Genomic DNA, 21,832 nt, shown 5'->3' on the forward strand with positions numbered 1-21,832 from the left:
GTAACATACAAGTGTTTTGGTTAGGTCTGACTTCAGACCATCTGAACTTTTTGCCATTAGAAAATTTTCCTAAGTTTTCTCTGATTTCTAGCTAAACATCAATAATTCGTACCATTGGAGAGCTCTTCCCTGTAGATATGTGTTTATATAAACGTATATAGTTGCCGTATCCCCCCTAGATACTCCATACGTGCACAATCCCACCTATTTGAGTCAAAGATATCACAGGTGTCACTGAGGAAGACATAACGCTGTTAAAGGAGGCTGTGGAAGAATGTCTTGGAACGAGGTAATCAGGGTAGCAGTTTCTCTCCTGCTCCAAACGAGCGATGGGTATATGGCCTGTCTGACCACAGACACAAGCCAATGCCTAAGTTCATGAATGCACCACCCACCATTCTCTTTTGCTGCCAGGTCAGCCTCACCGCTAAGGAACTCTTACACTCTCCTCTCAGCATCTCAGGCTCTAAATTATGCGGCAATGTCTAATACGAGTATCTGCACAACGGTGGATTTAGTACATCCCTTGAAATTGGGAATAGACCAAGAGAAAGCATCTTGGAAAGAAAACAGCGGTCCTGAAAGAAAAGCCTCAGGTAGATGACCTGTAAACTTTGAAAGTGACTAGGAAGAAATCATTCTGCTAAATGACTGAGTGAAAGCCAATCACAAGTATTAAATTTAAGTGTGCCTGTATACATGTATATGCATATATGTGCATGCACACATAGAATTTGATTCTTTCTTCATATTTCAGCGGTTTCAAAAAACACAGAATTTTACATTATCAAGTACACTTTATTTAATCATCTTGCAATTACAAAGTTAGATATCTTAAAACTTAAAAGATAAGGAACTAATGTGGGCCAGGCTGATAATATGATTAAGTACAAGAATTTAACTGAAGTGGTTCATGTAATGTCTTACAGCTATAAATTGTTAGAAGCAGTGGAGTTTTCTGACAATACTGTTGTGGAATAATTATGGGATTAAAAAGCTGGAATAAGGTTATTTCAAAACTGGTGTAAGGTAATGTGAGCCAGAACTCTCAAAGTCCCTTAATAGGTGTTCTTAACTCAGTGTTAATACTTTATTTAACATAACGTGCTGTGCACTCTTTAAATTGTTAGCCTGCAATGGATGATTTATGTTACTCTTGCATCCAAACAAGAATTAATGCCTTTATCCTATTTGACTGGAATTGTTAAGCACTTTTGTTCTCAGATTTGTATCAGAATGATAACAAAAACATAAAATCAGCAAGCTTTTTAATGAACATGGCGTTAATTTGAAGTGCCCTGATTTACAGATATCGGAGTAATGCTCTCTTTCAAGTATTTACCGAGGTGTTAGAAAGTTTGTGTTCCCATTCAGCTCAAACAGTTAGTGTACTGCAGTTTCTTTGTTTCCAAAATATTGGCAAGTGGCAGTTAAGAAAGCTATTGGAGCCAAGTCCCTTTTTTTTTTTTACAAACAATGATATCTTTCATTATGTTTTGAGGGAATCTGAAGTGAATGCCACAGCTAATTCATGTGATCCTATTCAGATCTTGGTTTTGCATGTTTCTGTTGTTTTCCAGGCGTTGCCTTTTCTCTTTTTGCCCCCCAATAGTTTAGCTTACTTTTATGTATTTCATACCTGCATCACAGTTTACTCATCTGCTTTTATTGCTTTTATTGGTTAATCTTGGTACAAGTGGATTTTGCTAGTGTAAAAGGCAGTCAGTGCAAGCACAGTCACCGACACTGTTACTTGTCAGTATTTCACTAAGAGGTATGCAATATTATGGTCACCTGTACAGAAGACTTTCACTCCATTTTGGTTTAACTACTGGAACAAATGCATGCACTTTCCTTCCTTTTCTGGTTATTGTCCCTATGTAGGTTTTGCTGGTAAGAGCAGCAGACACCATTGTCCGCTGTCCTGCTGCTGGTGGTGAGAGCTGTTCAAAGGAACTAAAGAATAGGTTCGTCAGAAGTTTGTTAACATTTTCAATTCTTATGAGCAAATCTTATGTCCAGAATTTTAAGAAAAGCTAAGCTGTTTTTATGATCTGGCATTTAAAGCAAGGAATATTTTTCACCTTGGCATAGTTTTGACTTAGTGGAAAATCTATTAAGAACTATGTGGAGCATTTAAGCAATGGCATGCTTACATCCATTCTTCAAAAAAAAAAGAAGAGGAGAAGAAACGTTAGCCAGTGAAAGCTTCACGTGCACACAAGTGAAAGGAGGAAAGTGGAAGTGAAAGTTCACGCCATGGCAATGAGAAATGACATTTCCTATGGGCACAGTAAAATGTAGAGCACCTACATGGAAAAATTCAGTGAGAACCGTAAGATCGCATCACTGAAATTGTCCTGAGATAAGAATTAGAGAATATTTAAGGCCGGTGACATGAACACCAACAGAGAGTCTGATGTTTTTCCAAGCCCTATTAGAGCACTTCAGCTTCCCATGCTCTGCCAGCCTTGCCTGAATATTCACCAGAATGTGATTTTTGATGATTGTGAAGGTTGATAGCCCACCTCACTCTGAAATCGAGCAGGAGAGAGATTGGTGAAGATAAAGAGGAAGTACACAGTGTATTTGAATCTCCTACAATAGCTAATTTTAAAAATTAGCAGAGCTTTGGTCTGTTTGTATTTATAGTCTGATGTCCTTCCTTGCTGGATTGATTCTTTCAGTCCTAAAGTATGTATTATTTATTTAACATGGCAGCACAGTGAGATTGCAATTACTAATTTAACCTGAATAGCTGGGTTTAAGAGGATGTTTCTTATAAATCAATGCAAGTTGCTAGCAAATGTACAAAGCACTTTACATAAAAAGCATATGTATAAAGCTTATTACTTCTTCCAAGTATGAAGGTCTTCAACTTGTTCAGTGGTTGTCTCCTTACTTCCTCTGCCTCAACCATTCTGAAATAGCTAAACCGCCAATTTGAGAGCTGAGAAATAAGGGAGAGATGAAACTTCTCAGTTTTGTGTCCTTCAGTTGTTAAATGCATCATTTCATCTGCATGGGAAGAAATGAATTTGGAAAAAGATCTGATATTTTAGAACTACTGTATCTCCCACTGGCTTCATCTGGATGACTTAGCTCTTAAACTGGGCTTGCAAAACTCTGGCAGTCCATAAAGACTTTCTGTAAAACCCAAAGCTTTGTGGGGGAAGTCCTGGAACAAGCTAACAAATCATGCCATATATATGTAACATAAAACAGCTCTGAAGCCCTGAAAGGATCAAGATCCGGAGATTCCATAACGTCCCTTGAGACATTTACTTTTGCTATTGGTTGTACATGCAAAACAGTCGGAGACTCTGGAGATGAGAAGTAGAATGAAAGCCTGAGGAAATAGCATCCATTTCTGAAAATGTTACAATAAGCGACTTTGCCAAGGTCACGCAGGAAATGGGAGTCGGACTGTATAAATCCAAAGTTTTTAGTCATGCTAGCCCTCCGAAAGCAGCCCTTTCTTTTCCTTCAGCTGGAGCTGCCACAAACCACATTTATATTCTAGATGTTGTCCAAAAGAAAGGAGAAATGAATTTTCAAATTTTCTTTCTGTTGCATTGTCTGCTTATTACGCACAGTGTTGTTGCACATAATGCCAGGATGTAAAATGATTCGGGGACTAATGTCTTCAGTCATAATGTGGGAAAACAGAGAAGCAGTTGGAGAGTAATTTCTCACACCGTTCTGCCATGGCAGTTCTTTCTGCTATGATTTAAGAAACTACAGGCAGTGGAAAAGGTTCCCTTTGAAAGTGTTTTAAATGTCAAATATAAGATTCATTTCTATACTGCTTTAATCCAAATGCCAGAGTTCTGAGCTAAGCTATCAATCTGACCAGGACTTCATGAGCTTTGCCTATCCATACAGCTATCTCTTGAACTGGAAGTCCTGATAACACCAATGTATAATATCAGCATATTTTTTAGGAAAAGATGACCTCAGTTTCTTTGTGATCATGTCCTGTGGCATCCTGAGGCTTGTTTACTAGGGCTGTTTGTGAGAGGGCCTTGGGTGCGTAGTAGCTGCACTGTGCCTTGGTGTTATACACCAGAGCAGTAGGCTGGGAAGCCAAGGCTATGGGAGGGAAGAAACCCGGGAATTATTCAGGCAGTGGGAGAAAATCGGTAGGGTCAAGGATACTTCCTGGAGAGATGCTAAGTCTAGAACTGATCATTGCTGTCATCAGAGATGGCCTCTGCCACAGGGACCCTGGAGCTGACTCTGCTGCCTTATCATCTGCTGATGCTCTGCTTGAAAAGAGCAAGTCTCTGAGAAAACAGGTGAGCTCTGCCTGTGAGGATGGGTCTGTTATTGAACAGTCTGTTCAGTCATTGCAAAGGAATATGTGCCCTCCCTGTACTGAAAAATATATCCCCTCCTCCAGCTCGAAGTATGACTATTCCCAGCTTTTAGCCAAGTGGTCCTAGTTTCCTTTTTGATACTAGATCTTTTCCTTCAGGAGAAATTTACAGTCTCTCCCATTTTTTGTCATATTTTTCAGTCCTTTAACTTCGTGATTCTTAAAATTTTCAAATTATCTGCCCCATCTTTTAAGTATGGACATCAAAGTGTATTTCAGTAGCAACTTCCTCATTACCAGATGTAGAGGTAATATCACCTATTTGCTTCTCCATGATGTTGTCCTGTCTGTGCCATCGAGTTAGTGCAGTTAGCCACTGCAGTACAATAAGATCCCACTCCCCAGAGTGTCCAGCATCCTTTCTTCAGAGCTACTGTTTCCCATCTCACGTAAAGGCTACCTTCTTTGATAGGAATTTCCTGAAAGCTGTTCCTGTGAATTTTTGGACCTACTCGGAATTATTTTTTGCAAGACATGATCTTGTACTTCTGACATTTCAATGGAGTGGAAACTTTGACAAGAGGACAATACCTTTGTGATCTGTGAGTAGTCCTGGAACAAACAGCTCAACAGCATGAAGTGACTCGACCACAGAACTTGCCATCTGACGTTTACTTCTAGTAAAAGTTAAAGGCTGTCCAACAGGAGGGGCCATGTTTTCTAATGTAAAATAGAAAGATCACAAATCATTGGCAAGGCTGTCCAGACAAGCAGGGATCATTTACCTATTTACCTGAAATCTTTTTTTTTTTTTTTTTTTTTTGAAACCAACAATCTACGTGACCTTATGATTTACCTAAATCATAATGAGTAGATTATGGTTAGTCAGCCAGTCTCCTTCCAGGAAGGGCTGCTCACTCATGTTCTGTTGCAGCAAGGCAATTACATTTTGTGGGAACCAAATTTTGAATCATCAGAGTGGCAACGGTAAGGAAACATCTCAACCACATCTCACTGTACCAGTTTGTCTCAATGCCCTTACAGTGTTTTCTGTTCCTTAGTACCCATCTTCTAGCATGAATGTCCAGGTATGATTGTTTCCAGAAATACTGCCAGATAACGGTTATTTCCTAAGGCTAATGTTTGTTAGAGCAGACCGTGTAAAGCAAGCATAGAAACTTGTTTCAGAAGTGACCTTGATAGTGCTCACCTGCTGTCATTTACTATGTTCTGTCTCCCAACTATTTTGCCCATCAACCCAATACCTCTTGTAGTTGGGATGGGTATTATTTCCACACAGGCCAATTTGTTTCAGGTAAGCCAAGCTGTTTAGGTACTGGTTAATCAAAACTGAGGTTAGTCACTTAGACTGAAATTACATTGACCACACAGGGGGCTTGCATTAGTTAAAATATTTTAAAACCCAAACTAGTGAAGTTAAAGTAACTACAGTTTAAAATAGGGTCTACAGAGACTTGCATCTAAATACTGAGCAGAATCTCTTTTTGCAGAAGGCAGTGGGACCAGAAGACCAAAAACCACTCTAGGCAGGAGCAGATGTGCTTTGTATTAACCTGTGGAGGTAAAGTGAAAGAACCTTTGTTTTTCTTGAACAGGACTATGCACGTACAACTATCTATAAAAAGCAGTCATGCTCTTGGACAACTAATACCATAGGTATTTGCTATTTTTCTCTAGTGAAATCAAATAAAAAAATAATTAAAGGTTCCCATCACCTCCAAGCTTTTTTTAATAAGCAACAAAATGCCTGTGCAAAAGTTCTACCTAGGCATGGTTAAAATAGGAAGGGAGGGATCAGATTATTGCACAAGCTGTTTGAAGTTTTCTTCTGACCACAGTTAAATTCAAAGAGCCAGTCACTGACTATTATGCAGCATCTTTTCTTCATGGGAAATGTGTCATCCTTGAAAATTAGGATGTGAAATACTGATCCTGTAAAATAACCCTGAACACTTCAGATGACTCCAGGAAGGTCAAATATTCATCCTGAGCAGCTAGATTCATATCATGATGTCTCCAGTGCACAATTCAAGATTCGGCATTTGTTGAAGTTCTTAATTTTTGCTGATTTAGGTTTAGCACTTGCTTTTGGAAGGGAGTGTAATTCAGAGACTGATTTTTATGTGGGTTTTGGAGTAGGAACAGGAGATCTGGGAGTTGTTTTCTTTTTGTTGTCCTTGTTATGTTTGAATCAATGTTGATAAAAGTGAACAGACAGCTTACAGAGATCTGCATTCATGATATCTTGCTACTAATCATGATCTCTTATAGGTATGTTTAACCTGGTATGAAACAAAAACACCAGCAGTGCAAAGATTGTCACTGTCAAGCAAGTACGATAGTACATTTATGCTGCACTAAGATTTTTCTACTATCCTAGCTATCTAGTTTGAAAAGTTTTTTCTCCCCCCCCCCCCCCGCCCATTTCTGTTTTTTTCAATTCTTTAAGCAGGGACTTCTGTAAAACTAAATACTTAGAGTACTTCTTCACTGCTGGCAGATGTGCCCTGTATGACTCAACATTCAATTCTTGTGGTCAACAGCAATTAAGACTTGAAGCATGCGAGCTCTGGCAAGATGCACAAGTTTAATTTTTTTTGTTGGTTTGTCTTAATGTGTAGTTTAAATGCAATGTGATATTTGCAGAGCCAGCACATCCTCTGGGAAATCCACTCAAATAGTGAGCACAGCCATACATAAAACGAGATTTTTGGAAAAAAGATGACCCTATTCATGCCTTTGGGAAGGAAAAGAAACAATCAGAAATATTTTATTTTTTAACAGAGAAATTTCCTATAGGTCAAAAGCTAAACAAAATGTAATGGAAGGGTTAAAAGGCCCTACCTTGTTGATTTTGCTCACATAAATTGTGCAACTCACGTTGGGTTGGGTGAACATACTATGTCTAAATGGGCCCATTGCAGGGGCTGGGGGGGGAGTTGTTAGATGGTCATATTCAAAAGCAGTGTAATCTTTGACAGTGGCAGGAGGAGTCCAAATTTCCTTTCTGACAGACAGGCTAATCAGTAGCAATTAAGAGGCAAAGTAACAGACTAATAAAGTACACTTGTCACCAGTTGTCATCTTAGTGATCAATTCACACCTCCACGACAATAACATCGACCCTTCAAGTGCTCTAATGACCCTGAATCCCTAAAGTGACAGGAGGATTAGGGTAAAGATAATGTGCTGGAAAGGTGCTAATGAAGTGGTGGGATTACAAGATGAGCTTCATCCTTGATAGACAGCAAAAGGGAGTGTTCCGTCCCACACCAGCAATGAGGTTCACATGGGTAAAGTCTCATTGACTTCCACATCTAGTCAGGATCAGGACCTTAATTAAATTAATTAGGGCTTCTCCTTTCTTAGTTAAATCTGAAACATACAACTATGGCAACTTTGTGTTTCCTGAAAGTAGCAGGTATTTCTTAGGTAATTAAGTTTACTCTCCTATGTTGTTTTTTATCTTCTCTCTGCAAGTTGTATTTTGCAGACATTGCTTGCTTGTATCATTTTAACTTTGTGCAATTAGTTTTAGAGAGATTTAATTTTTTGAGTAGAATGTACATAACTGCTTTCCCATGCACTGATTGTTTTAAGAAATGAGAAATTGAGTATGTAATTAGAATATAATGTCATACATTCAGTAACAAAATGGTGTAATCTTCTTGCTCAGCTTTACGAGTGTGCGTATATATATACTTATAGATAGATACTGTGTGGCAGTAGCATTTTGAGGTGCTAATACAGAAATGGTATTCTTGTAGATATTGTTGATCATGCATATTTTAAAATGTTTGATGTGTTTACCATATAATCAAAACAATCTTGTTCATTAAGTGCCTTCCATCTCTTGTTAAATTACACTTGAACTATATCTGTAACCCATTTCAAAAGAATATGTCAGTATTGAAGAGGGGGGAAAGGGTACAACGGGCCACTTCTGGTATTTTAAGCCCCGGTCTTCATTAGATGTTACTCTGCTGCTTCACTGTAGCTAATTAACTTGTATATTGAAAACCCTCTAGAATGATTTGATACAGGGAGATGTGGGAATACATCATGCTGGGATTAGCACATTTATATTGCAGTAGCTGCGTCCCTGCTGTTTGGGTGCTGGGGGAAGTAACCATTTACAAATTTAGCTGTATTAGGATCATTTTCAAGTGGTATAAATTCTACTGATAGCAATTTCAAGAAAATCTGCTTTACTTCAGTGGGAGATGTACAGATAGATAATTTGCTGCTGCATACAAGAGTGCGAGTCTGCCCTGAAAGATTAGTCTTGAGAAGCTTTATTTGTTTTTGTTATTCTGTGATTTTTGAGAAGTAAAAAAAAAAAGTAGAGGCTTCAAAATACTGGCATTAAAAATTTGGATATTGAAATAAGATATTGTAAATTCTTTGATCATCAAAATGAAATTTTAAATACATCTGTGTTGTGCCCTCTTCTCCCCTCAAGATTTTGAATTTCCTGGTTTCTAGCTTTACAGTTAAGTACTCAAATAGCTAGGTGAGTGTGCTGTACAAATTTTTCCTTTTGCATAGTTTATACAATACAGTACTATTTATAAGTCTGTAAAATATAGCACAGGTGCTAATTAATTAACTCTTCATAGAAAGCTTAGCTTTCTGTGGAAAATTGGCTCTCAAGACTGAGGCTCAAAACTTTTTTTATTTCTCAATTTTAGGAGTAAAAATGAAAGTTGATTGTAATACAGAGCACAGGTGTGAACTTCCAAACGCTGAATTCAAGCCAAAGAACACCATTGAGGCATTTCTAAGAGAGAAGTTGCGAGTGACATATTTCAGCACCAGTAGTACATCCGTGGAGTAACATGAACTTGAACGAGGAATGAATGACACTTTCTAGCTTGTCATTAAACACATCTTTTTAATTACCTGAACTACACTGTAATGCATTTAGGGTTATTCTTCAAAATAAAAAAGGCATTTCTGTTCCAGACATTAACCTTAGCTTGTAATATTAATTTTGAGGCAGTTGCTGTGATGTGTCATTTCTTTACACCACGGGAGAGAAATGGAGCCACAAGACCTATTTTTTACAAGCTACAAAAGAGATTTTGGAGAGGATTGGCTTTCTGTCACTGCCAGCCAGGGGTGGAAGAGAGCTGATGGTCTAGTCTAGCAGATGAAGGCAATACCTCTGTGCCAGTTCTGATCCACAGATCAACACACCCTATGAGAGGTAAATCCTGAACTGCAGGTGTTTATTGTGGGCTTTTTGCCTTTGGTTTGTACAAAGATGGCATCAGATCCTATCACTTCTGTAAGGCTGTTGAGTTCAATACATCCCAAATGTGAGAGGGGCAGCAAGTAAAGGTGAATATGCAATAGCAATCTTTATTGCAGGAACGTGGTCTGAATTTAATATTCAATATCCATACATGTGAACACTGTAATTTTCTGCTACAGACCAGGTTTTGATCTTTCTTTATCGTTGCAGTACATTGGGGTAGAGGCACTTTTATTTCACTTTGATACAGCATGGCAAGCCATTTTTGAAACAATACGTGCAGTCAGTCTTTTATTTATCATTTCCTTTTGTGCTCAACAGATTGCCCATTCAAAATGGAAGAGCACGAACACTGTTGCCTCCTTGGTCACCTTGCTGTGAAGTTGTAATGTAGCAAATGGCTAATGTATGCATACATGCGGGGACTGTTTTAACTCACATTTCACACCGCCATAATTGATTCATTGGTTTCAAAGAACAAAACAAAAACAACCGCCCTTGTCCAGCTGCAGCAGGCAAGAGCTAGGACATATGCTGGTGTGAAAGACGGGGTAGGGCTGGAGACCCCTGCCCGAAACAGTGGAACAAAGGGAGCGCAATCGCCTTGGCAAGGCATGGGATGACTTAAATACCCTATTGTATGAAATATGAATGGGTCGGCATTGTGAACTGCGGTGTGGGGGGCTCCTCCGCGTCGCCGATTAGCCACACAATTACCCAGATTACACGGGGAAATGACTAAGGTAAATAAGGCCAGCCTTCTGCCACCTCCTCCCCGGGGCCGGGAGCGGGCTGCCCCGACCCCTTCCCTGCTACCGGGGGCTGAAACGGAGGGGGGTGGAGGGGAAGGGGAGCAAAGCCGTAAGCCCTGTGGTTAACAAAAATAAGGATTTCGAGGGCAACAGCGTGAAAACGTCTTTCTGGTCAAGTGATGTATGGGTATTGTTCCCTGTTACCACACAACGTGGAAGTAAATTGCTTGGCCAAAAAAAGATCTGGTATCCTCTCCTTTTTCTCTCTGTCCTCCCAGGTTAAGGGACACCCATTGGGTGATGATCACGGGGAGTGTGGTAGGTGCAGCCTGTGTCCTGCAATCTTCTCTCCCCTCCGTAATCTTGTGTACAGACGAGTTCTCCCCTTCCTGCCCACCATGCAGCTCTTACAGCCATGGGGTAACACTCTGAAAACGGTGTTTATCTGGCCCAGGGCAGCTCAGCAGAGTAAGGAGAGATTATTTCCCTATGCTGGAATCTTAAGGCGCATATATTCAGCTGTGATCCAAAATAAACTCATGGCTATATTATGGAAGGTCAGGCTGGAGAGATTGCACTGTCAGCCACCTTAGAGTTTTCAGTCTTAAAAACGTCTCCGTTTGCTGCGCTTAGAAAACCAGTGGTAAACTGAACCATAGTGCTGACACTGCCAAAGTCTCAGCTTCTGTGGGATGGTCTCAAAAGAAGCTGTATCAGAAGTGATCAGCAATGCATGTGTGCATGTTCACAGCATGAAATACAAAATGCAAAGTACATATGTATATGTTATACATCTAGACTTAAGCTGTCTCAAAAGCGAAGACATTTTTGTCTCAAAGAAGCTGTATCTTATTCTAGCTTTTCAGTTGAAAAGGCTTCTAACATTTGTACGTGTTGTAGCATCTTTTACAACCGCGACCTCTGGCTCTTTTATCCTGCGGAGAGTTAAATTGGAGGTACTGCGTGGTGTCCCACCTCATTGCAAAGGTACTGTCGGTACCTAAACTGGGATGCAGCATCCTTGCCCGGAGGAGCCCTTACGCTGGGAGCTCTTTGACGCAAGTGATGTGCCCAGCTGCAAGGCACTGAAACGCAGCTGGGCTCCCAAAGGAGACTGCAACTCCCTGGGTGTTTTTAGGGAGATTTTGGTGCCTAAAGTTGCAGTTGCTCAGAAAGTATTTAAGTGGGTTAAACTGAGACCCGATTCTCCCTGGAAGAGAAAAGAATCAGTTTGAGACAATAACTGGGAACATGGTTTTGAAACAAGGGGAAAGGGGCAGTCTGACTTTTGTGAATTTCTTTCTTTTTAGTTTCAGGTGACCTACTAACAATATTCAGCACAAGTTTATGAATAGTTTGGCTTGGCCCAAATTTGCATTCTTCCCTAAATAAAAAATTCAGCTGAAACTTTTTGCCCAAGACTAACTTGGACTACTATGTTGGGATTATCAGTTAATGGCAAAACAGGTTAAGAAACAGGCTAGGGAATGAGAATGGTAAACTCATTAGTATTCCATGGATTTTTATTCATAAATATTCAAATCGTGCTCTAGTTACAAAAATATTCACAAATCTTAAGAGATCACAGAGAAAAGGTATAGCTTTTACTTTTGGTTTGATAAACAGTTGGAAGTAAAAAATGTGCTCCGTATCCAGTCTCACTGCTACAGAGAGCAAACAATTGAAGTGGTTAAAAAAACCCCAAACCCAAAGTGAAGAGACACTCAGGAGAACTTTTTAAAAAAATGAAGTGAAGACCCGTTGCTTATAGCAGTTCATATTTTAAGTCTTTATAGTTCTAAATGATGGAGAAACCCCCCAAAATATAATCTCACAAAATTTATTTCCTAATCACCAGATGGAGTGCTTATTGTAGTTTGCCTAAGGTTTTTGGTGGAAGTGAGCTTCTTGACCTTTCTTTGCTGTGAGTACTGATATCAGTGTCCTAACCAATTTGGCTAATTGCATTATTTGATATAATCTAAACATCTCAGATTTTTCACTTCATGCCCTAATCTGCTGAGCATTGCCACTTTGTCTAGTTACATGGTAATTGTATTTCACCCCGGGTTGGATGCCTGCCCATGCTGAAGGAGTCTCTGGGTTTGTATCTGTGTATGTGTTTTGTACAGAAGGTGCAAACTGTCGGATAAACTTGTGCTTTTCTAATACCATATTTTATTACATTTTTGATTTACAAAGACATCTTGAATGTACTGAACTTTATTGATGGTTTCTGGTGAAGTCAAATGGAAAGTCCCTGGTTTACAGTCATCCTTTGTTTGAATACAGTTTTTTCTTTCTGCATAGCTGTCTCCATTTGCAATCTAAGGATGGCTAGAGCTTTGTGTATGGACACTTCTCATTACTTTTATCAGACTAAATCAGAGTAGTCCAGTAGAATAGAATGGTTTGTACAAGCTATATATTGTCTAAAAATGGTGCGTCTGTCATTGCATCCTCAATTTTCCGTTTGTTTTTATATAGTGAAATTTTGTATGCGCTTCTTGCTTAACATATAATTCCACTGGTTATCTGAACAGCTGCAATGCTACTGGAAGTAAAAGCTCAGTTCAGATCTTTCTGTTGTTTTAAAAACCGATTCTCTACAGTATTGTTTCGAGTGTTTGCCATGCTTGCGTGCTGAGGAAGTGCCCAGCGAGCCCCCCGTGCATATGTAGCATGCCAAATAAAAGGAGAGAAGCTTCCTAGGCAGGTTTCTTTCCACTGACCTGTTTGTTGTTTAGCAGATGCAGAGGAGGAGTATATCGATTGAGCCGCGAGAAGGAAGGGTGAATTGATCTGATAGTGAAGTGATGCATTTTTTGCTGAGAGGGGGATTTTTCTGATGGGGAAGGAGAAAATTGACTTATTGGTTAATTGAAGGAGAGAATTGACCGGGAGAGGCAGTGAGAATTTGATGAATGTTAACTGCAGGAAAGAAGGGGTTTTCAAATATATGCACAAATATTTATTTCTTTCCTCATTTGTCTGCCTCTTAATGTGTAATGGAGATGGGTGGCTTCACTTTGACTCTTTTTGGCACTTTGCTCATTCCTTGGGCTTCTGCAAGATGGGTAGGCCTGGCTTTGTGTGAAATTTTTTCTCTTTTTAAATATGACTGGCAATGTTCCCGCATTAGTGTCTGCAAAAGTTTGTCGCTGCTTTTTTTTTCCTAAAGCTGTGCCTTGCGCTTCAGTTTGAGTCTGCCAGTAAATGTTCTTTGTCACTAGCTGTGATTGCCTAATCCAAGCCTGGATTTTAATGCATGTTAGGCACCTAACTGCCACTGAAAGCAATAGAAGTGAATACTTTTTTCCTTTAAATAATCTTCCAGATTTCACTAGGCAACTCTCCCTATTGGTAGGACCAGAACTGCTTCCATAAGTACAGTCATTGCTCCTTAACCCTTTGGAGAAGGGATCGTAATTTGTTCTGTTAGCCTGGTGCAACTGTGGTCTCATCTGTGGCGGGGGCTTCTAAGTGCTACAGTAATAAAAAAAATAATTAAAATAGTAAAAGTGACACCAACAACAGTAATACTAGTAGTAATAAATAGTTACATATTGGTGCCATATAAATATTAATTACTCCAATGCTTAATTTAATTTCTAATTAATTTAGAATTAGTTTCCTAATTTCTGTCTGGATGAGGTTGCCATAATCTTCATGCCGTGCCTTTAGGAGACCAGAAGTGTTTTCATTCCCATTTTGCAGAAATGACATAGAAGGCCTCCAAACACTGTCTTCTGAGGACTCTAACTTTTAAAGCGACCTCAAGAAGTTTCTGTCCTCTCCTTGGGAAAACCGTGTTTTTAATGGGGTTAGGGAAGGAGCCTATTCAGGGAATTTTCCATGTTGTGGGATGGCAAAGGACAGAATCCCCAGGGATCAGCGTGGTTATTGGAGCTTAGTGTTGTAATGTTACAATAATTTCCCTCTTGCAATGACATTACCCTGGGGACTGTGGGGAAACTGAATGCTATGGACTGCTTTGACTTGCGAAGGAGCTGGGTCTGTCCCTTCCTCCCCTTGTAACCTTCCAGTCTGCTCAGACATGCCACGGCCTTATTTTTGTGGCCATTAGGTAAGATTCAGCTGCATTTACAGCAGGGATATTGTAGGAGTGAGTTCTGTGAAGAAATAATATTAGAATTTTTAAACTCCCAAGGGGAGGAGGAAGGAGCTTTAATTAGCAAATAATAGGCTTAGCCCATAAACTGCCCATAAAAAAAAAAAAAAAAAAAAAGAAGAGAAAATTGCCATGCATCGGGAAGGAAATGGATAAAGAAAAAGTCTTCAAATACTTTACACATAAGAAAGAATTCTTGGGTGTGGATGGGGGGGTTGCATTATTTTGAAATGCATGTAGTATTTTAAAAATATAGGAACAGCTTTGCTCGAAGTCACTCGTCCCAGGCAGTCACACTTACACCTGTACGTTACTGAAGCAACACCAGGGGTAGGTGAGTGGGGGAGAGGTATTTAGGGAAGTTTGTGCAGCTGGAAAAGATCTTTAAATTTGAATTCTTAATGGGAAACTTATGAACCCACCAGAGCTGAACAAATATTTCAGTGTGAATAATTTATATGACAATACTACTAATAATAGCAGGCTGCTGCAATTCTACGTACAACTAGCACAGTTTGGCTGACAGAGGAGGAGAGGTGTCACCCTTGTATGACAGCCCTTGCTCTGTCTTGCACTGCCTGGGATTTCACCTTGGGCTGAGCCAATCCATCATCCTGCTAAAGAAAAAATAACATCTGGGTTTCTCCATAAAACAAAAGAGTGTGACTGAAGGATGTTTTTCTCCATTTTCCTCCCTAATAAGTTACAAGTTTTCCCTTGTAGAAAGTGGAACCTTAGAAAGTTTCTTCCAAAATCAAAAGCTTGCTCACAGATTGACTGTTAAATGTGCACTGCGCATTTGTCAGGGATGCTCTAAGTGGTACTGAAGCTGACAGAATACAAGCAGGAGCTGACAGCTTCACTCCGGTTACAGCTGATTAAAGGCTGCAGGGGCCTGGGGGCCCCATCTCAAAAAGAGGACCACTGCAAATTCACCAGAGCACTTCCAGTCTGCACATTTTACATCGGCTGGCACGGAACACTCTAGCTATCGCGCTCGGTAATCAACTTCTGCCTCCAATTTTGGAGTGTTTGATAACAGATACAGACAAGAAGTTAGAATGAGAATTACCTAACATTATGTACATACATTACATGATGTACGACAAACAGCAGTGTAAAATATAAGCATTGCATATGTTAAACCTCAGTGTACGTTTTAGAGCCATTTGTGGCTCTAAAGCATGATTCGAAGCTTGAGGTTGGGTCCTCTCCCAGGCTTCTCCCCATTTCCATACCAAGTGCGTACATTGAGCCCTTGTAGGCTGAGCACACTGGCTGTTCAGTTTGGGAGCTCTTCCTCAGCCCCTGTAGCCAAGGTGTTCAAGCATAGCTAGGGATCCAGCGTGACCTAACCGGAACCGTTAAAAAAAAAACAAACCTCAGTATCAAAGAGTGCTTGGCACTGTCTGGAAACAAGACAGAGAGCACATCTCCTGCTTTTCTGAATGTTCTCATTTATAACTTCCAACTGCTGGCAAGTATGCGGTGCTTGTGTATGCTGTATATACCTTGTGCCTTAGCCTACACTGAGTGAACATCTAATTGGGGAAATCTTTTCCTGTCTGTTCTGTCCCAAGTCAATTTTACACGGCAGGTATTTTTTCATTCCTTCACTAGTGAGAAGAGAACATTCCAAACAAATATCCCCTCCCAAATGTGGATAATAAAATATCACTTTTTTTTTTTTTTTTTTAAGTTTTACTAAAATAATTAGAGGATTTTCCTTGCATTATTTCTACCAGGAGCTTTCTATTAAGCAAAACAACCATGTTCCCCCCTTCTGCCCTAAATTTCAGTCTTACTTTATTAGCACCAGAGGCCAGATTCTCAAAACTGCTGATTAAAAAAATCCATGCAATCTTTAGCACACTTTGGCAAGGTACTTTTTTAAAACACTTGAAAATAAATCACAACTTGTGGCTTAATAATCAGAACTGCAGGCACAAAATATAGTAAGTCAAGTAATAGACATTTGTTAGCATTTTTTTACTTTAATCCATTAATATATTTTTAGAATTGCTAAATATTTAAAGCTCCACACTGAGAGCTATTCTTAGGGTGATTTCTTCGCTTAAGTTGAGCTCAGGTAATGCTTTTGATCTCCATTTTCATTCACCTGACTGGAAATTAGTTTCTCAAAAGCAGATATTTGTTGAGAGGAAGACCCACAAGATGTGCCTCCAAATAAAAGGAATTAAGAAAGTGTATTTGTCCTGATCCCTTACTGATGGGAAGTTTTTTATAATTAATTCAGGCAAACTGTTGAACAGCATACCAGTATATCAACAGAACCTTTTCATAGTCTAAGTCCTCTTGTGCTGATTTTTAAAAGGCAGCCAGTAAGACCTGGGGGCTTTTAAACTGCAGAACTCAAGGAATTTGCTGGTTTCTTCCTACTGAGCAACAAGAATACTATGTAGGCATATTTCAGTAGGTATGTATGTATGTGGATGTATGTATGTGTCTGCATATATTTTTTTATATACATCCACACATACATACACTTATTATTTAAGTCTATATATACATGTATATAAGCTCATGTATATATAAAATATATACCATGAATACAAACATACATACACACATTCCCTTTGCTTCCTTTTCTTCCAGTCTTCTTCGAGACTGTCTTTATTTGTTTCAAATCACTTTTTGTCTCAATTAAAGCTCTGCTGGACCGATTAAATTCTGCTTCTGATGGTATTTCAGACTTATTTTAAATTAAAGATAATACAAAAAATAATAGCAATAACAGGAGAATATAGTTTCTGTTACTGGAATAGTTTATCTTTTTTTAAAACACAAAATAAGAGATATAAATTAGAATCCACACATCCAAAATCTGCCCGCTCCAGAAGGGACGCACTTATGTTTTGACTAGGATTTGGACTGCCAAAAAAAGAGAGAATGAAGTGAGTGCCTGTGAGAGAGACTGGAAAAGAGAGAGCTTAGGAAAGCAAATGTGCTCTGCAGAAGTAGTTCAGTTTGCATAATTTATTTTAAATATGGATCCTCTCTGGTGTGTGAGTGCTCCCTCCCTCACCCCCCCCCCCGCCTTTTCCTTTTAAAAATAGGAATTTCTGTACTGCTTGCGTTCCAATATTCTAGTTCAAACAGGGTGCCTGACAGTAGCTCAGCACCCGTGTACTTGACTACTTACTGCTGACGAGCCTTGCTTGCCGGTAATCTAGATTTATGGTAAGTCTACCCTTTCCCTTCATCTACAAGGTCCGGGGACATTCGGGTAGCCAATCTGCCCTTAAATATGTCTCTGAGGAAATGGTGCTAATTAGTATTGGAATTTACAGCCTTCCATTTTATTGACTTGTCCTACTTTCTTCGATAATTAACTAATGAGTAAAGTAATGAGCTATGTTAGTCAGTCATGATGTTCAATTAAACAGCAAATCAATTATTGAAAATAGTTTCGGACAGCTCTCGTGTCGTCACAGGGAGTGTGCGTGCGTGCGTGTGTGCACACGCGTGTTTCAAACGCGTGCCCTAGATGTGGCAGCGTCCCTCCCCAGAGGGTCCCTGGCTGCGGGGGGGCTGTGTGATCGCAGCCCAGCCTGACCAGCGGTCCCTCTCGCCCACGTTGTCCACCCTCTGCTCAGCTCCGCTAAACAGCACCCTGACCCTGCGCCTTGCCGAGCTGAGCTTATTTGCAGGGGTTCCCCAAAGCCTGAGAAAGACAAGTTTGCCATAAAATAGGGAGCGCTTTTCGTGATGGGGAGGCAGGCAGAGGGATGCTATGAAGCAGGGATGCTATGAAGCAGGCGTGCCCGTTTGGTGCTGTGACCCTTCTGCCTCTTTTCTTGGAACGTGCAGCCTTTCCCACCGGTGAGCAGGGCCACCTGTCCCACAGCTCGGCATTACGGCAGCGGGGACTAATACACAAATACTAGTCCTCAAAGCCCTAACTCTCTTCTGGCCGCGGCAACATGCAGGAGCAGCAGAGAGGATGGCAGGGAGTTAAGGATTTTTGCCCTGAGGGCTTTGCATACCAGCGTGGGCATCACTAGTCCGTGGGAAGAGGTGTCAGGAGTCCCCTGCACCATGCCCACACAGTGGGGTGGCACCGGGCCTGGGGGGCACCACTCAAACACTCCTGTGTGGCCACCGACGTGTCAGGTCGTGGTTCTCTGGGGCAAAGCAGTGACTCTGGCCTGGCCCCTGTCCTTACAGCACAGGTGGCTTCATTTGGCGTGGGCTGAGCAAAGATCTTTTTTGTCAGGATGAGAAATAGACATTCATTATCTCCCTAATGTTGTGAGTGCAATTTTGCCTAGGAAATGTGAAGGGCAGTTCCAGCAAAGAAAGCTGTAGCTGACATCATCATTCAGTAACTTGCCAGCTCTTCAGGTTTAATTATTCTTTCGTTTGAACTTTTTACCCTTCCTGCTTCCTTCAGGACTTTGGCTTCATCTTGTCTGCTGCACTAGCTGATAGCACTTCCGCGCCTGCTGCCCGTAACTTTGCGTGCTTTCAGGCTCACCCTCCTGGTGACACCAGGCTTGTTGCATTTGCTGTTACTTTTAGTTCTGCTTTTGGTGTTAGAGAGCACCGCAGCATTATTCCCACGTACAGCAAGCAAACCTGTCCTGAAAATTCAGCAGTCCAGGAACAACTTTTGCTGTCCTACTCTTTACTCATACAAATAAGAAGTTTCGACTTGTCCTGTCGAAAGACCACTTTGCTGTGGGCAGCAGCGGTTTCTAGAGATGACAGTAATGTTGCATTAAGCAGTTTGATGGTTTAAAAGGCAATAAAACGTAAAGGTTATTAGATGGAAAACTTGGGTTGGGCTTAAAATTTTAACCTCACATTATCAGATATGCTGAACCAGAAATAACACTCCTGCAGCCTTGCTGTGCTCTCTTGCGGTTCTGTTTGAGTAGCAAAGTGGCACAAATAGTGCCGTGCTGTGCTCGTAGGCTCTGTAGTCATACAAATGTGCCCTATAATTATTCGTTATTAATAACAGTCATCATATGATGATTTTTCTTTCAAAGGTAGTGAGCATGCAGAAAGCTCCCCCCCACCCCCGCCTTCCAAATTCAGAAGGAAGAGCAGGCCAGTGAGCAAGGTGTCTAAATACAGAGAGAGGAGACTGAATATGTTGGCCTTAACCATCCAATTGAATCGCGATTCATTAGAGAAACAACAAGCCAAAACAAATCAAAGACAGTTCAAAAAAGGCAACATAAAGTTTTCATTTCCAAACAGATTTAATTCACTGTTTCATTTCCAAACAGTTCTAATTCACTGTTTGTGCTCTTTACTGAGAATATGCAAGGAACACAAACATTCCCATATGAATTAAATTACAATTTACATATGAATTACATTAGAAATATGAGCTACACTAAAGAGATAATTAGTGCTGTCCTGGGTTATGTGAGCACAAACAAAATTAAATAAGAACAATTTCAAAGCCAAGTTTTGCTTTGCCTTTTCAACTAAGCTGGTTTAATCAGTGATAATGACTGAAATAAATCCACTACATATAAAACAACGCACAACATATCATACTGTGTGAAATGCCATTACTAAGTCCCGTGCCTTGGTAAATCACGCAGACAAACAGGAGTACAATGTCACTGACGCGATGCTACAGAAAATTTGCCACTGCTGGGTGCCCAGCGCTGAAGGTGGTGTGGTCCCTGAGGCTTGCGAGGAAGCAGGACCCACGACAGGCCAGCGAGAGAGTAACGGAGGGGCGGGGGGGGCCGTGAAGGTGTGTGTCGGGGATTTTTTAAATCTTACATATGAATGAGAAAGAGCTGCCACAGGAAAAAACGCCAGTGCTAGCAGAGAGCAATGAGAGGGAGGGGAGCTGGAGAAGCAGCGAGGGGAGGAGGGGGGGAGAGGAGAAAGTGAGAAGGATAAAAATACCAAGCAGAAGCAGACTACCTGTGCATCAGTGCCTCAGCCCCTAAATAGAGCTATGGTTTATGACTACCTTGCCTAATGAGCTAAACTCTGGTGACCATAAAACTGAAATATAATTATGACATTAAAGATGCCTATATTTGAACTTAATTATTAATTAATTTAATGAGAGAATAGGAGGTTGTAAAATTGCTAATTAAACGGCTCTGTAAAACTGCAGACGGCAGAGGATTTACCAAATGATGAATCCCACAACAGTATTTGGGCTATATCAATATTCTATTAATATACAGTATGCCAGAGGTACTGGCTAGTACGCTACTCACAGTTAAGCCGATGTGACAGGCATACAGAGTGAAAGAAAATGAAGGACATAAAATTCCAGATGACAGCAACCTTGAAGACGATCTCTGCCCCCACCTCTGTGGCAGTTTCTGAAATCAGTTAAATAAACTCAGAAATGCAGGATAAAAATCAATCTTACCATCGCAAATGTGAATAAATTGGCTTGAAGCAAACGACCCACCTATGGTCTTGGGCACCGTGGTGTTGTGTCGCTCTCTGCTTGCGTGAGGGAATGGTCAGAGCTAATCTGGACTTAAGTGCAACAGAACGGGAGGGATGCAGCGTGAGTGTGTGTGTGTGTGTGTGTGTGGTGTGTGTGTGCTCGCATGTGAAAGAGAAGCTGAGCGAGAGCAAAAAATAACTGTCCCCGTGTGATTAGTGAAATTAAACTCAAGTGAACCTTCAGGGGCTGAATTCGAACCTACGGGGGACAATTTCAGAGATTCCCACACTGCACTATCAGCATGCGAGGAATTTCACTGTAATGTTTGAATGGCAATGCCATTTGGATGACATTCATTTAAAAATATAGAGGAGGAGTGCAGGAAAATGTTTTCTTTTAGCACTGAGCCTAATTCAAGGAACGTCAAAAGAAAATGCATGGGGGTGTCTCACCCTGCATATCTCTAAATGTCAGTCATGACTAATTTTTGGGATAAAAGCAAAAGGAAAAATTTAAGTACCTCTTCACAGTTTTGTGGTAAACAATGAAATACCACTGGGCACTGTAACAGAAAAACACCAGCAACACCAGATTAAATGTAGGAGGGATGTTTTAATATTTGCACAAATCCTTAGAAGTGTTGCCTTTTATACCTGCCATGTGGCATAGCTTTTCCTTGACACATTTTGTTTTTTAAATACCCTATTGACAGCCGCAAGAAGAAATTTGACATGAAAGATCAAAGATACAATATCAAGAAAATAGGGTGGAAGGAGACTCACCCCCTGCTCTAGGGAAAACAATACATTCATTACAGTACCATCTCCCATTTCTGGAATATGGATGGAGGATCTTGAGGCTAAGGACAGGAGTTGTATTCCCAAGTTCTTTGTGAGTTCTGAATAAATTCCATGAACTTTTAGTGCCCGAGTTTCTGCTTTCTAAGCTA

At 40.4% G+C, this 21,832-nt stretch overlaps 1 long non-coding RNA gene across 1 annotated transcript in view; it reads right to left on the reverse strand.

Moving 5' to 3' along the window:
* LOC128136062 (uncharacterized) overlaps positions 1-20,995 on the reverse strand; it is a 34,986-nt gene extending 13,991 nt beyond the window's left edge. The window contains exons 1-2 of the long non-coding RNA XR_008233247.1: positions 20,902-20,995; positions 20,702-20,809 (exon numbers count right to left, since the gene is read on the reverse strand). This is a non-coding gene — a long non-coding RNA (uncharacterized LOC128136062). The remainder of the gene's footprint in view (positions 1-20,701; positions 20,810-20,901) is intronic.
* Between the last annotated feature and the right edge of the window lie 837 nt (positions 20,996-21,832).

This window comes from Harpia harpyja, chromosome 1, assembly GCF_026419915.1.
Source record: "Harpia harpyja isolate bHarHar1 chromosome 1, bHarHar1 primary haplotype, whole genome shotgun sequence".
In the NCBI taxonomy this organism is placed as follows: Eukaryota; Metazoa; Chordata; class Aves; order Accipitriformes; family Accipitridae; genus Harpia; species Harpia harpyja.